Source organism: Pseudochaenichthys georgianus, chromosome 23, assembly GCF_902827115.2.
Source record: "Pseudochaenichthys georgianus chromosome 23, fPseGeo1.2, whole genome shotgun sequence".
NCBI lineage: Eukaryota > Metazoa > Chordata > Actinopteri > Perciformes > Channichthyidae > Pseudochaenichthys > Pseudochaenichthys georgianus.
In genome coordinates, this window is record NC_047525.1 from 972,764 (window position 1) to 988,115 (window position 15,352).

Sequence of the window (15,352 nt, forward strand, 5' to 3'; positions counted from 1 at the left end):
GACCTTTTTAGAGAGGTTTAGCAAAAAAACCTCCACCTCTGAGGTGATTTGGGTGGAAATGGGGGTTTTACCGTTTTTCTGGAACCCATTGGTCGATTTTGGTGATTGACATCTCTTTCTGACCGTTAGAGCCAATAGAAACGAAGGGGGATTTCCCCACTCACACACATGGTAAAACAAAAAGGTGGCGGCTTCGCGCACACAGTTTTGCACCAGAGTGAAGCTGTCTGTAGCTCTGACATCTGAAAACCGAAAAGCAGATTTATTGCTTATGGATTATCAGAAATCATTTCAAAGGGACACATTGGATTAACCTATGGATTAACTTCAGCAGCGTTTTTTAACGTTTTAATGCCATTGAAGATCACTTTTGACCAGACTACGACACAGGTGAGCCATGTTAGCGTTTTTAGCTACCTAGCGCCATATGTTTTGATGTCTGTTCTTGTTATTATCTCAGAGAGTTCGTATAATTGAGTGATAATGAGGGTACCCATCGATTCTGTGTCACCTCACGATGTGAGACGATGTGTTGAGATGTGCAGGAAAGATAAATAATAAGGTTTTGTGAGTGAATTTCGGTGCAGTCATCTGTTAGCATTTTTCGCTCGTTGCTAGTTCAGAGGCTCAGCATTAGCATTGTGGGGTTTAAAAAAAAAAAAAAAAAGATCAGTTAGATGAGTTTCTTCCCGTTACATGGATATAAAACATTCATAGTTTATTAAATGAACATGCCCTCAGACACAGTTTCCTGCAAGATGTTGCAGGAGGGCCCCGGTCTCTCAAAGTATTCTCAAAGCTGGTAAAGGTGCAGCTAGTTTGAATGACTTTGTATTAGTGTTGCATGGTGTACCGATACTTGAAAGGTACCGCGATACCCTGCCGTTAAAAACGTTACGATTCCTCCGTTTCATTAGTATCGCTACTTTAAGAATGACGGGGAAAAGTACTCCGGTGAGAAAGCACCGTTTTAATAAGAGCCGTGTGTATGGAGTCAGATTTGGGTCAATATTCTAGCGCGTAAAACAAGCTACTCACGAGCAGAAAATGTGCTTTTACACGCGCATAAAATGACCCTCGCGCGCAGATTAAACCCCCGCGAGCGGCTCTGCGCTCGCTCGCGAGAGAGACAACCTTCTTGCTCGCTCGTGGGAGTGTCAGCCTCGCGGAGTCTGTCTACGCGCGCGTGAAAAATGTCTGGGATTTTGGAGCGGAGCCACTGGACTTTGATTGACAGCTGCAAGGAAATCCGGAGTTGCCAGGTTTGATAAATGCCTGCACTACCAAGAGCCGAGGAGTGACGGCAGCAAAATCAGTTGGACGAGATTGAATGGTTAAATTGTCCATAAAAAACTATTATATTCGTAAAGTCTACAGCTAATATATATATATACAAATTTATTTTATATAAAACAATATATTTTTGAGTGGGCTGTATCTGTCGAAAATTGCTAGCTACTGTCTGCTGTACACTCTTAGAAGGGATGTGTCAAATATGACACAACATGTGTTGAATTTCAACACACCTACAGAGTGTGCTCAGGGACAACACGTGTTGTGTTTATTTATGTGTAAATCATTTTTACACACAAAATGTGTTACATGCCCCTAACACACAATGTGCACATTTTACACATTGTGTGTCATAAATGTGTAACCAAGATGAACACACTCATTTGTTATTTCTGCACATTTTGTGTTATATTTCTTTAACCAGAATTAACATTTGATTGTGTTATATCTGCACATTGTGTGTCAATGACGATTACTGGAAGTACCAGGTGGTGGATATGGTTTTTATTCAAAAAAATTGAATGCAAGAATAAATTCATTGGACATTTATTTACAAGGATTTCATTAGCACAATATGTCATTAAGAAAATAATTGTTAACATTTAAAAACATTAATATTTTTCTAATTCATCAAATGTTGACAGAATAGATCATTCATAAAATCACACCTAAAAAAACCTTATACCTTGGTTAAAACAAACTTAATCTTCAGAAAACTATTGTTGTAAATGACTTTCAGCTGAGGGAATATATGATGAGACTCTTCACAAGGACCACCTTTTCAGTGTTGGATGGATAATTAAGGATTAAAATGAATGACAAGTGAGCTGTTTATTTTTTATTTTTCAAAAAGAATACAAAAAGTTCTAGCATACAAATATTACAAATGCGTGATAATAAAGCAATTGGTTATAAAGAATGTCCTTTTGTATCAAGCAAATAAAAAAACAATTTTTACAACCAATATATCACTTAAATGCAACAATTATACACATATGGACAACTTTACCATTCAATCTCGTCCAACTGCTTTTGCTGCCGTCACTCCTCGGCTCTTGGTAGTTCAGGCATTTATCAAACCTGGCAACTCCGGGTTTCCTTGCAGCTGTCAATCAAAGTCTAGTGGCTCCGCCCCAAAGTGCCAGAAACTTTTCACGCGCGCGTAGACAGACTCCGCGAGGCTGACATTCCCGCGAGCAAGCAAGAGGGCTGTCTCTCTCGCGAGCGAGCTCAGAGCCTCTCGCGAGCGAGCTCAGAGCCGCTCACGGGCGCAGAGCCGCTCGCGGGGGTTTAATCTGCGCGCGAGGGTCATTTTATGCGCGTGTAAAAGCACATTTTCCGCTCGTGAGTAGTTTGTTTTACGCGCTAGAATATTGACCCAAATCTGACTCCATACATGTGTATTCAGCTCTCTGCTTCCACTCCCTGCACTGCAGCCGTGCATGCTGTCCCTCCCCTCTCAAGCACGCTCTAAGTCCCTCCCCTCTCTCGTGCATGCGCTAGCTGCCAGAGCATGTGAGAAAACTATAGGTTACTTACGTAACCCCAGGACTCAGAGTAACATGAAGTGAGATGTCTCACTATGGGATGCGCCTCAACCAAGCAGCAAACTCTGGGCAACAGCCGGGAAGCCAATACGGAAGTGCCACACACTGCAGTTCATACATGGGCCGCTAGGGACTGGCTGGAGCAATTTCCATAGACCCCCATGTTAAAATGCCCAACTTTAAAGCAGAAAAAAACATGTTTCTACCCATGGATGCAATAAATATTATTATCGATATAGTTAGATGCCACCTTCATGATTATGAATCTGTGAGTGAATTGTTTTCTAACACGACCCTTTTATTTATATTAGGTCTTAAAGTGTTTGCATACATTAGGGCGTGGTCACTTTGATGGACAAGTACATGCCTCACTGTCAGCTAACAGCAACTTGTCCACTCTGCTAGGCTACAACCATAGAGGCTACAACGTTAGTTAGTCATAGTACTGTACTTGACCCTTTAGCTTTAGCCGTGTTCGTGGTGATTGTGCCTTTTACGGAATATTGTTACAAATACCAGACAATTAAAATGTTGTGCTGTGCGCTTGAATGTACTAACAGAACTTCCAAGAAGTCTAAAATGATAATATTATACATGTTAACCCCGTTCGCAGGTGGTTGTGTGCTTGGTAGCTTAGCTTGTTACTTATTAGCCAGCTAAGGACGTAACCCTTTATACATACATATACATTTTAGTTTATGATTCAGCCTTGGGCAAGACTTGTATAGTCTATGGCTATGACGCCCATAATGCTAAACGGGAGCAAATGTTAATAGGGGACCCAATTATCCAAGTGGTGGCCGCCGGAGCTAACGGAGCCACAGGGGGCTAGCTCCAGCCGGCGTCCCGGAGCTAGCCCACTAGTCCGAGGCGGTGGAGTCCGTCTTTTCTCAACGTGTGAATGACAAGCATTACGAATAACAAAATATAGCTAATTCTCTTGCAGATTGTCTCATTTGATTATGAATGTAACGTTTATATAGGGGGACGACACTGTTAGCAGTAACTTGGTATGCATGTATTTCATGTTAGCTTAGCTTCTTAGCCTGAGCTAGCTCTGTTTACTTCCAGTTCGGAGGCAGCAGGTCCCGCCTCGGCTCCGCCTCTTGGCCCTTATTTGGAGCAGGCGGGATTAGACTCTGACGTCACAGTCGAGCCGTTAGTGGCCGACTCCGCCTACTAAGGGCTTCACGGCAACTCTGCAGAATCCTATGGGTGACGTCACGGACACTACGTCCATTTATATAATCGAGGGGTGAGAACCAGAGGGGCGTAAGTGACATTTGACCAACTTTACAGGAGAGCCAAAACAAAAAATTACCATACTTTGTCCTGACTTTGTTTATTAAATTAAATCTTTAATATGAAAACTTCATAAACATGTGGATGACAATATACTTAATGAACAATATTTTGACTTTCAATGAAAAAAATCTTTTTTTCTTTTTTTTATTCGGAACAAAATAGTTCAGTGTGTTCTGTGTTAGGTCTTTTAGTTTTTGATGAATAACTCTGGATTGGTTTAGAATTCACATGCACCCTTTTGGCAGTAGGAAGAGCTCATCGAGAGCTTTTATTTGATATATATAACTCATTTTTGACCAAAATGTCACTTACGCCCCTCTGGTTCTCACCCCTCGATATACAGTCTATGGCCTCAACGCGTATGCAAACAGAAGCATCAATCTCATTACGCCAATCCTGATAGGCTGGTGATCTTGACGCCTGCGAGCCCCTTTCATAAAACGGCAGACCAAGGGATGTTGGCTAGCCGTCTTTCCCTCAAAGCCCACATGGCATACAGCAATAGCAGCCAGGTACACTTTGATCGTAGAGAAAGCTCTGTGTTTATCAATCAGGTCCTGTAGAAATGATAGAATCACCCCGACAGGACATTGAAAAGAGATATGTCCTTTTTGAAGGCACCACTCCTCAAACACCCTCCACTTACAGTCATAGAGGGACCTGGTGGAGGAAGCTCTTGCACTCTGAATAGTGTTTATCACCTTCTGAGGGAGTCCCACTGTATTTAGGTTATACCACTCACGGGCCAGGCCCATAGTGCCAAGCGCTCTGGGTGTGGGTGAAAAATCCGTAACGCACCCACAGCTGACTCACAATCCTTGGATGTAGAGTCCAGTCTGCATAAAGTGGTGTACCTCTGGACAGCAGATCTGCCCCGAGGTTCATCACTCCTGGTACGTGCGTCGCTCTCAGAGAGAGGAGACGTCCGCAGCTCCATAAGATCAGTTTGCGTGCCAGCATGTGTAACTGGAGAGAACACAAACCCCCTTGGCGGTTTATATACGATATTGTGGTCGTGTTGTCTGTCTCACGAGGACATGATGTCCTCTGAGAAAAGGCAGAAAGCGTTTCAGGGTGAGGAACACCGCTAGAAGCTCCAGATAATTTATGTGTGACCGTTGGAGGTCTCTGCTCCAGAGACCCCTCACAGGTCGACCTTCGTATATACCCCCCCAGCCCGTCAGACATGCGTCTGTGGTGACCAGCCACAAAGTGAGGTTTTAATTAATAAAAAAGTAAAGAGGCTCACCAGCCAAATTGCAAAACAAACTTAATTAACTAAGGACAACTTTCTTTCAAAAGAAAGGGACTAACGTAAAACAATACACAAAGACACACTGGAGAACATCTCTTAACAATTAGCAGTACACAGGTTAAACTAGGCCTCCCACAGAGACACTACACTACAGCACGTAACACAGGCTGCACACATGCAGCCAGAAGAGAAGGAGAGAACGACTGCAGCCTTCCTCAGGTCCTTTATGGAGGCGCTGATTGGGGATTGGGAGCACCTGGGGAGAGGCTGCACCTGGAGACAAACAGAGGGAGAGAGAGACACCCACACAAAAGCACCAACTGCGGCACATAACAACCGTCATCGACAAAATAATCCTTGAATCCAAACTTCACTATTGTTGGAGTAAAGCTAGGCGCTGCCATGTTAACTGACACTCCTGCCTTCTAGTGGGTTGCCAGGTTTGCGCGCATGGCGCTATAATCACCCAATCACGTTTTTCGAAAAAACTAAACGTAATATCTCACTACAAAAACCGCAAATATTTAATTTTAAACAGTCAAGTCCTTTCAAGTCATCTGTCTCAAGCTTAAGTCAAGTCTCAAGTCATGAATACCAAGTCAAGTCTTTTATCAATGTTAGTCAAGCAAGTCTCAAGTCGAAAAATATGCGACTCGAGTCAAGTCATGTGACTCGAGTCCCCACCTCTGGTAATCAGTGAGAGGAGAGCATTTGCATTGTTCTGAATGAGAGATAAACCTCTTACATGTCGACGTTTTGTTGAAGAACCGTAACAGATATCGGTGAAATTTCAAAGCGTGAAGCATATCAAGGAACTTGAGCATCTGAAGTGTACTTTTTGTGTACTTTCGGGTTAATAATGTGGCCTTTTTGGCAGATTAACTAAAGGTGTGCGGCTGCGGTGGATGAGGGTGAACTTACAATGGGGTTTAATGGAGACATGTTGAAAGTTTTTGTCACTTCATCCCCTCAAAATGCCCTCAAGAGGCATTTTGTTTAATTATTTAAAAAATATATGAATGCGAATTTCAAGCTCTCCTCCACTCTAGCTTTGAGATCACACACTCTAGCGTTAACGAGCTGCGCAATACACACTAATGTTAATATCTGAAGAAGGCCTCTTTACCAATAGCCATCGATTCCTGACCGAGCTGAACGTTTTGATGTTTGAACGGAGTTTCTGCGATGTGGAATGTGGGAGAATAAGAGGTGCAAAATAACCCGGCTGAATAATAAAGAATTTTGCATGATTTAGTGGGAATGCTGTATCAGCTCCAACGTTCATGAAGGAGCTAACACCTCTGCTTCTGTCTTGTTTTAATTGGACTCTTAAAGAAGGCAGGGCTCCCCCATCTTGGAGGGAAGCAATTATTTCCATTTTGCCTAAGGAAGGCAAAGACAAAAGACCACTGTAAAAATGAATAGGCCAATTTCTCTTTTAAATGTGGACTACAAGCTGTTTACCTCAATCATCTTGTAAAAGATTTGAGACTTTTATGCCAGATCTTATTCATGAAGATCAAACTGGATTCATTAGAGGGCGCCAAACACAAGACAATATCAGAAGGACTCTCCATATTGTAGACAATGCACGAGTATGGTTCTGGTTTGTCTGGATGCAGAAAAAGCGTTTGACAGTGTCAGTTGGTCTTTTTGATATGAAGTACCTAAGGAGGTTGGTTTAAATGAAAATGCAATTCGGTGTATTAAGACTATTATCATGAACCTACGGCTAGGATCAAGTAATGGGAGTGTGTCCAATAGGATTCCAGCCGGAGAGAGGCTCTAGACAGGGCTGCTGTCTCTCTCTCCTATGCTCTTTGCTTTATTGTTGAACCATTGGCACAAGCAATAAGGCAGAGTGAAGATCTGCAGGGTGTCAATATAGGGGGGGGAAGATCATATCATTGGGCTTTTTGCGGATGATGTTATAGTTTTACTTGATGCAACCAGATTAGGGCTGCACGGTATTGAAAAAAACTGACATCGCGATTCCCCCCCCCCCTATATATTGCGTTTTTTTTTAACCTGTTAAACCCCAAAGTCCCGGCGGGTACTTTACTTTTTTCTTTCACGACAGTGTCTCAGGGGATCGTAATATTTAAGAACCTATTAATGTGTTATACCAGATTAACGGAAATAATCTCAGCTAATTGACGATACAAACAATTTTTACCAAAACAAAACACAAGTCTCATAAGAAGCATCTAAATGACCCCTGAGCGAAAAATGCTAACGGACATTGGCACAGAACTCAAGATAAAAATACCCTTATTACTTATCGTAGCTGCACATACAAGATATCCGATTAAAGCTGAGGTTCCACAGATTATTTAGGTATATAGTATCATCACTGAGTGATCCGAACTCGGACAGGGGAAGCAAACACAGACATCACAACAAGTACCTTTACGTAGCTTCTAGGGGAGATGTTTCACCAACGTCTGATCAAAAGACGTGTTCAATGGCATTAAAACGAGAGAAAAAAAACCGCGGCTGAATCGGTTAATCCATGGTTTTAACATCTCTGTATAAAAACATGATTTAATTTATATTCCATAATTCCATTTTATGTAAATATCGCAGAGCAAAAGTTAGCTGCTACTGGTAGCCACCAGAGTGGCTGCTGCTTCCGGTCTTGGCTATGCGGCAGTCCAGCGCAGTCTAACACACACACATTACCAAATAAGGAGTGAGAGTGACACGTAGCCAAAACCCGGAAGCTGCATACCATTAGCAGCTAACTGTTGTGCTCCGATTTTTACATAAAAATGGAATTATGGATTATAAACAATTGCTTCAAAGCCACAGATACATTATCAACCTATGGATCAACCGATTCAGCCGCGTTTTTTCGTTCTCGTTTTAATGCCATTGAACACGTCTTTTGATCAGATTGACAGCTACGGTGAGACGATCTCCCGTAAAAGCTCCGTAAATGTACGTGTTGTGATGTCTGTGTTTGCTTCCCCTGTTGCGAGATCAGATCGCTTAGATACTATACTTAAATAATCTGTGGAGTCTCAGCTTTAATCGGATATATTGTATGTGCAGTTTAGATAAGTAATAAAGGTATCTTTATTTTGAATTCTGTGCTAAAGTGTGTTAGCATTTACAAAAAATGAATAAAACCGCACGTCCCTGCGGTGTGAATACCGTGCATACGCATACCGCGGTTATCGCCATGACACGGTATATCGTTCAGCATGTGAACGATATTACACATGCTTCCCAAACCTGATGAACCTACTCGACACATATGGTTACTATTCAGGGTATAAAGAGAACATAACAAAAACTCAAATTCTCTCATTTCATTACTCACCATCCCAACAAATTAGACATGCATATAACCTAATCTTGGTGTAACTATAACCAAAACATTTTCCAACCTGTTTTAAGCCAATTATAACAACATTTATGACAATATCCGAAAGGATGTAGAAAGGTGGTCCATCATCCCTTTAGACTTCAGTGCCAGAATACATACGGTTAAAATTAATATCCTACCTAGGCTGCTGTATTTGTTTCAGTCTCTTCCAATCGATGTTCCCCAAAACAAATTCATAACCTGGGACAGGACGATTTCTAGATTTGTTTGGAATAGTAAAAAACCAAGAATACGATTTACGACACTTCAGTTGCCTAAAAGTAAGGGGGGAATGGTTTTACCAAACCTTAGGGAATACTTCTATGCAGCCCAGCTCAGACCTTTGGCCTACTGGTGTAGACCAGATTATGAGTCTGGATGGAAAGCCATGGAAAGGGAAGTGCAGTGTCACCACATTCAGGCCTTGGTGGGAGATAGGAATTTGGTGAGGGCTCTGAGAGGTGAAATGGATCCAATAGTTGCGTTTAGACTAGAGGTCTGGAATGTTGTAGAACAAAAATACAAATTAAAGAGAGGGATACACACGCTGAGGTGGTTTGCATACGATTCCAATTTTAAACTAGGGGTGTACGATCCAGCATTCAAAGAATGGGTGCAAAAGGGCATAACAGTAATGTGTACGGTTTCAGAAAAGGGTGAATTGATGGGTTTTCAGGAATTACAGGCAAAATATGGTATTACAGACAGGGATTATTTTAGATACATGCAGTTAAGACACTATTTTGTAAAAGAGATAAGGCTGAATGCAGATGAATCTTTAGATACTGTAACTGGGGTGATTGTGGATGTGTGTCAGCAGAAGGGGTCTCCGATCATCTCTGCTTTCTACCAGGCTTTGGGGGGAAACAGGCGGGAATCGACTATCTACATAAAAGCTAAACGGGAAGCGGAGTTACAAATACAAATTTCAGAGGAAGAATGGTTTCAAATGTTCGAGACGCAATTTACATCCACAAACTCGTATGGAGGGGATTCTGCTGGAAGAACCTGACTCGCTTTTTCATAACACCCAAAATAAAGAGCAGGCAACTTGGTGTACAGCAACAGTGTTGGAGGTTGTGTGGGAACATGGAGGCTGACCACTCGCACATGTTCTGGAACTGTACAAAGATAAGGTCATATTGGGAGAAGGTTAATGCAGTTGTCAAAATTATTTTGGGTAATGGAATCCCAAATACCTACCCGGTGATGTATCTTGGGAACATTAAGGATGCTGTGATGGGAGGCGATCTATATTTGATTAAGGTTTTACTTGCAGCGAGTAGGAAAGCTATAACCAGAAATTGGCTTAATGTGAACGCTCCAACTCAGGAGCAGTGGCTGGAAATTGTTCAAGATATTTTTGTCATGGAAAAGTTGACATATTTTTTGAGAATCCAAGAGAACGCATTCAATAGGAAATGGGGAAAGGGGAATATTTACATGGTTGACACCAATGAGTAAGTGAATGACTAATTCAATCCTGTACAGAAGGGGTGCCCACACCTTTTCAGCTTGGGAGCTACTTTTAAAATGACCAAGTCAAATTGATCTACCTACAGGTAGTCATGTGGTGAGGCCCTGTGTGTCGCAGGGGGGGGGGGGGGGCTAACTGGTGATTTGCAGCTGGCGCGGTTGACCGTGCATGCGTGGTGAACTGCGTGTTAGAAAAGATGAGATCTCAGACTGGCTTACCTGTACGTCAATCAAGTGGCAAATGCCATAGTAAGGATGGATGATGGGCTAACTTACTTCTTTTGTTCCCCCTTTTCTTTTTTTTCAATGCCATGCGATCTACCACACTACCTTAGTTTACAACTGATTTGTGTGTATTCTTTTTTGTTGTTTAGGTTGTTCTGTTATTATTGTTGTGAAAACTCAATAAAAGCATAAGTGTAAAAAAAGAAGAAGACTACATTCAGTATTTTCCCAACACTTTTCATCATGTGACCAAATGATCTTGTGATACTTTTTTAATAGTTGATGTTTTCTGCCTCCTTAGTTGATAAAGTATAAAGAGCCCCTCCTCTGACGCACAGCCAGCAGCCAATCACTAACAAGCATATCCTATACCAACTGCACCATAGACTAACGGACAGGATTATATTGCTCATGGATTACGGGGCGATCCACATAATCTTTGAATTGAATAACACATGTTAAAGAAAATCATATCTTGTTGCTACCTATTTGTTCAGGTCTCCATCTGACTCTGTCGGTCAGTTTGTTTGAATTGTTTTGTGACTTTGGTAAATCAAAGTTACACAATGACACCAACTAACCAACCAACTCAGGAAGGAGAGAAATAGCCATTTAAATCTTTAACACATTTAATATGGAAATAATGTCATTTTACTCCACTACATTTACTTAAATGTCATGCTTTTCTGGTTATTACCCGTCCCCTTGTGTTATGAAGGTTGTTCTGCATGTAGACGCTCTGCAGAGTCACAAACCCTCAAAGTACACCCTGTAGCGAGTAAAACTCTAACACAGAACAGACCTGTCTGTGCTGCCCCAGAACGCCTCGTTGGACATTTCTCTTTTTCCATAGTTTTCTTCCTGGGTACAGTGACGTGCCCATACCCAAATGGACCCATTGGTCCAAATGGACCAATCCGTGGAGCCGTTACGTTACGTCCGTGGAGCCGTTACCTTAAGTCCGTGGATTGGTGCAAATTGACCAATCCGCGGACTTCCTCACACACACTCAATCTTTTCTCAGCTGCAGCTCCGCCGATTTCTCCTCCCTGAGACGGCGTGACGTGGCGAGGCTGTGAGTCTGTGTGTGAGCACACACACACAAACTCCCAGCCAGGCTGCGGGTGTGTGTGTGTTTCGGGCTGTGTCTCGCTGTCTCGCAGACGGCCACTGGGCTCACAGGGAGGGGGGGGGGGGGGTAGGAGCTCCAACAAGCCGTGGAGGACAGAGAGTGAATACACATACTATACAGAGATGCTGTGAGAAACCAATGTGAGTTTGGAACATTGAACAATGTAAATCTATTCTAGTAGACCTCAACAATGGAATTATGATCAGTAGAAATGGCCATGACATGGGACCTTGCATCTCAAATTTTTTAATTAGTCGACTAACTCTTTAAGTCACAAAAGAGTCAATCAGAACTTTGTTTGTCTACAACAGTCAAATGCTACTTGATGCAACATGTCACATATATAAATATAATTATATACACACATGAAGAAAAAATTTCTGCACTATGATTACTTTTACTGTACTTTAAGTACAATTTTGCTGATACAACTTTTGTAGTTTTACTTAAGTAAGATTTTGAATGGTACTTTTACTTTTACTGCTTACTATATGGGACATTTTGGGGGCCGGCCCATTGAGGATCATAGTAAATTCTACATTTACTAAGGTTACTGACTTCCACTCACAACCAAAATAAAGACTCAATTGTGATGGTAACAGATCTCATCCAGATTGAGTTAGGATAATGTGAAGCCACACCCTGCTGCAGACAACTCGACAGCATGTGATGAAGGAACCAGCTCCAGCAGCACACTTTCAATGTTCCACCACAAGGGGGCAGTCTGGCAGCACGGCAGGGAGCTGCAGAGTCCCCCCTCTCCTGTCAGAGAGAAAAGCATGAGCAATGAGGAGCTTCAGCACATTCACTGTCTTGTGTTCTGTTAACCAGTTGTTACAGGTGACAGATCCACCCTGAAATGAATTTGTCACATTTCCTTTGAAAGTGAATCCACATGAACAGAGGCTGAGCTCCAGCGCTGTGAGGCTGCCATGATGGCTCAGATGTGGCTGCAGGTGGATTTCAGGCAATAAATGCTATTTCTTTCCATCTGCTCAATTCTGGAACATTTCCAAGAATGTAGCAAACAGCTATGTGTAAAAAGGGTTGGGACGACTTCCGGTGAAGAGAGTGACCATCATGGCTGCTTAGCCCTTTGCTCTGCTCCGCTGAGCTACTCTGCCCCCATGCCACAGTTATAAAACTGGACCAAACTCTACTAAAATAGTCTCAGATAGTGGTATAAGCCAGGATGTAGCAGGGACTGAAGCAAAATTCACCTCGAACAACAAGGAATCCGAAGAAGAGCCCGACAGAGATGGAAGCTCAAGGCGGCGGACAGGCAACACGTGCCGACGACACACAATCTGAATTTGCAAGCATCAACAGCCTCCTGAGAGGAATCGCAGCAGATGTGAGCAGTGTGAAAATGGGCCTGGAAGTACTACAGAGCACGGTGGAGAAGCTTGGAGGAAGGATGTCGGAGGCTGAAGCCAGGAGTTCTAACCTAGAGGACGTTAGCAACAGCCGAGGTGCTAGCATAGATGCCACCGCAGCACAGGGCGTGAAAAAGCACCAAGATAAAGTGAAATACTTAGAAGATGCAGGGAGGCGGAATAACGTTCGTATAACGGGCATACCAGAACATGCTGATAAACAGGACCGACATGGTTTTGTGCTTAGCATATTTGCTGAAAAGATGGACCTGGAAGTGGATATGGGATTCGAACTGGAGCGAGCACATAGCGTCGGACCGAAAAAGGATGACGGGCGCAGCCGACACATTTTGGTCCGCTTACTGAGATTCAGCGCCAGAGAAGCCGTTCTACGGGCCGCCCGCGACAAGAGGATAGTCGAATGGCAGGGCAACAGAATATCCTTCTTCCAGGATCTTTCTGTCTGATCTTTTTTCCCCTATCGAGACTCTGCCCACCTAGTGTTAGACAGGCATGGCGGCCATCTGGCCTAACATATATGGGTATCAAGCTCACTCCACAGCTGGAAGACATAATGGCGAACAACCTAATCCCATTAATCGAAATAATAGAACCTATTTTACAAAATTGGACTAAGCTGGGGTTATCACTCTTGGGGAAAATCAATATTCTAAAGATGGTAATAGTCCCTAAAATTAACTATGTAAGTTACATGCTACCATTAAGCTTACCACGCAATGCATTATTGAAATATAATATAGTTGTATTCAACTTTCTATGGGATGGCAAAAGACCATATATAAATCGCACACAACTTTATGCAGCCATAGAGGATGGCGGCCTAGGCCTTCCCCATATAGATTGGTATCACTATGTGTTCTGTTTGAAACAGCTATCAAACATATATATAACAGCTGGACAAGCCCCAATGTGGGTTTCTATCGAGAGAGACCTTGTAAACCCTCACCCTATCCATGCTTTTATTACACAAACAAATGGGTTGTACTTTTTACAGTATTACGGCTTCGACAGATGAAATTATTTTTTTATGGATTTGTTGTCAAAGCACTCATTCATTGCTATCGGGATGTTAAGAGCATTCCATGGAATATAACAAAAAGTGTATCTCGAGCCGGTTTCTCAAACTTACCTCCCCCACCTTTAAATCATTATGGATTTAGATGAAATGTTAACCTATGCCAAGGTACAACAATGCTTGACTGAGCACAGATGCAACGGCCCCCCAGGACCCCTAGTGATGGCAGTTTGACACTGAAGCTTCGAACGGAGCTTCAACCCTGGACTTCCTATTCCATAGAAGCAGTAGTGATGTTACGTATTGCGCCGAGGCTTCGGAGCATGTGTCGAGTAATCCTTGTGGGGCTCTTGTGCTGAAAGAGGGAGACCGGAGAAAGGGTTAGATACATCTAGCAACCTATAGGATGGGACATTGCTGACCTATTTTAAACTTACCTTGTGTTTTCACTCTCACTTAAGTCCCTCTCCCTTTGCCGTCAATCCAACATCAGCTGAGCTGCAACATAATACAGAGAGGTAATAGTCAACAGAATCACAAACACATATGACTCTGCTAAAAACACTCACCCATAAGTTATGTTTTTGTTTACTCTTTGGAAGTCTCAAATATGCTCTCTAAATCCATATCAATAGCGATGTATCACACAAATAGCTCTCTTCCTTATTATTGTGTAACGTTAACTATATTATACTAGCTTGAACTCCAAGATGGATATCCTCACTTCACCACCTCCACCCACTACAATCACACGCCCCAATGTTATATTTAACTAATATGTAACTCCCTCCACCCGGACAAAAGCACGTTAAGAAGCCCCTTTTCTCTAATTCCACAACGTTGGAGAAATAACATGAGGAGAACGGATTAATAGGCTGTTCGTGGTTAACGTGTGTTGCTAACTTTATCCGGCATTCTAGCCTAATCTGTTATCTGTAAACGTCAAATATACTGATTGAAGGGATAATCCACTGACATCCTTTAATACACGTGTAGTTAATTTGATTCAGATGTTCTGATAATATACGCAATATAAATCTTTAAACGTCTTCTTACCTTCAAAAGTCCATCACGAACGGTCTATTATGCTGCAACTCTACTGCACTGCTAGCCGCAGATCCGCTAACTTCCGGGGAACTATTGAGAGGCTCCACGATCCGCCATTGCTGTAACAAACTGGTCCATTGGAGTGAACGGAGATGTCGTAACTCTTCTATTCCATGGCTCTGGTCTGTGGGTATTTAGGCTCTGTGTTTCCTGTTTGTGTGGGGGATATCCTTGTTGCTGGTGACTGTGGGCACATGAGACAGTAAGATTGAGGCTGTGTCATGTACAAC

General features: G+C 42.6%; 1 protein-coding gene and 1 long non-coding RNA gene across 2 annotated transcripts in view; one reads left to right on the forward strand and one right to left on the reverse strand.

Annotated features, from left to right (window-relative positions):
- mbtd1 (mbt domain containing 1) overlaps window positions 1–15,352 on the forward strand; it is a 112,770-nt gene that overhangs the window by 57,899 nt on the left and 39,519 nt on the right. The window lies entirely within an intron of this gene.
- LOC117439320 (uncharacterized) lies at window positions 11,834–15,352 on the reverse strand. The gene is made up of 4 exons (XR_004551145.2): window positions 15,072–15,352; window positions 14,453–14,513; window positions 14,130–14,370; window positions 11,834–12,365 (listed from the first exon to the last, which is right to left on the reverse strand). It is a non-coding gene; the product is annotated as an uncharacterized lncRNA (long non-coding RNA).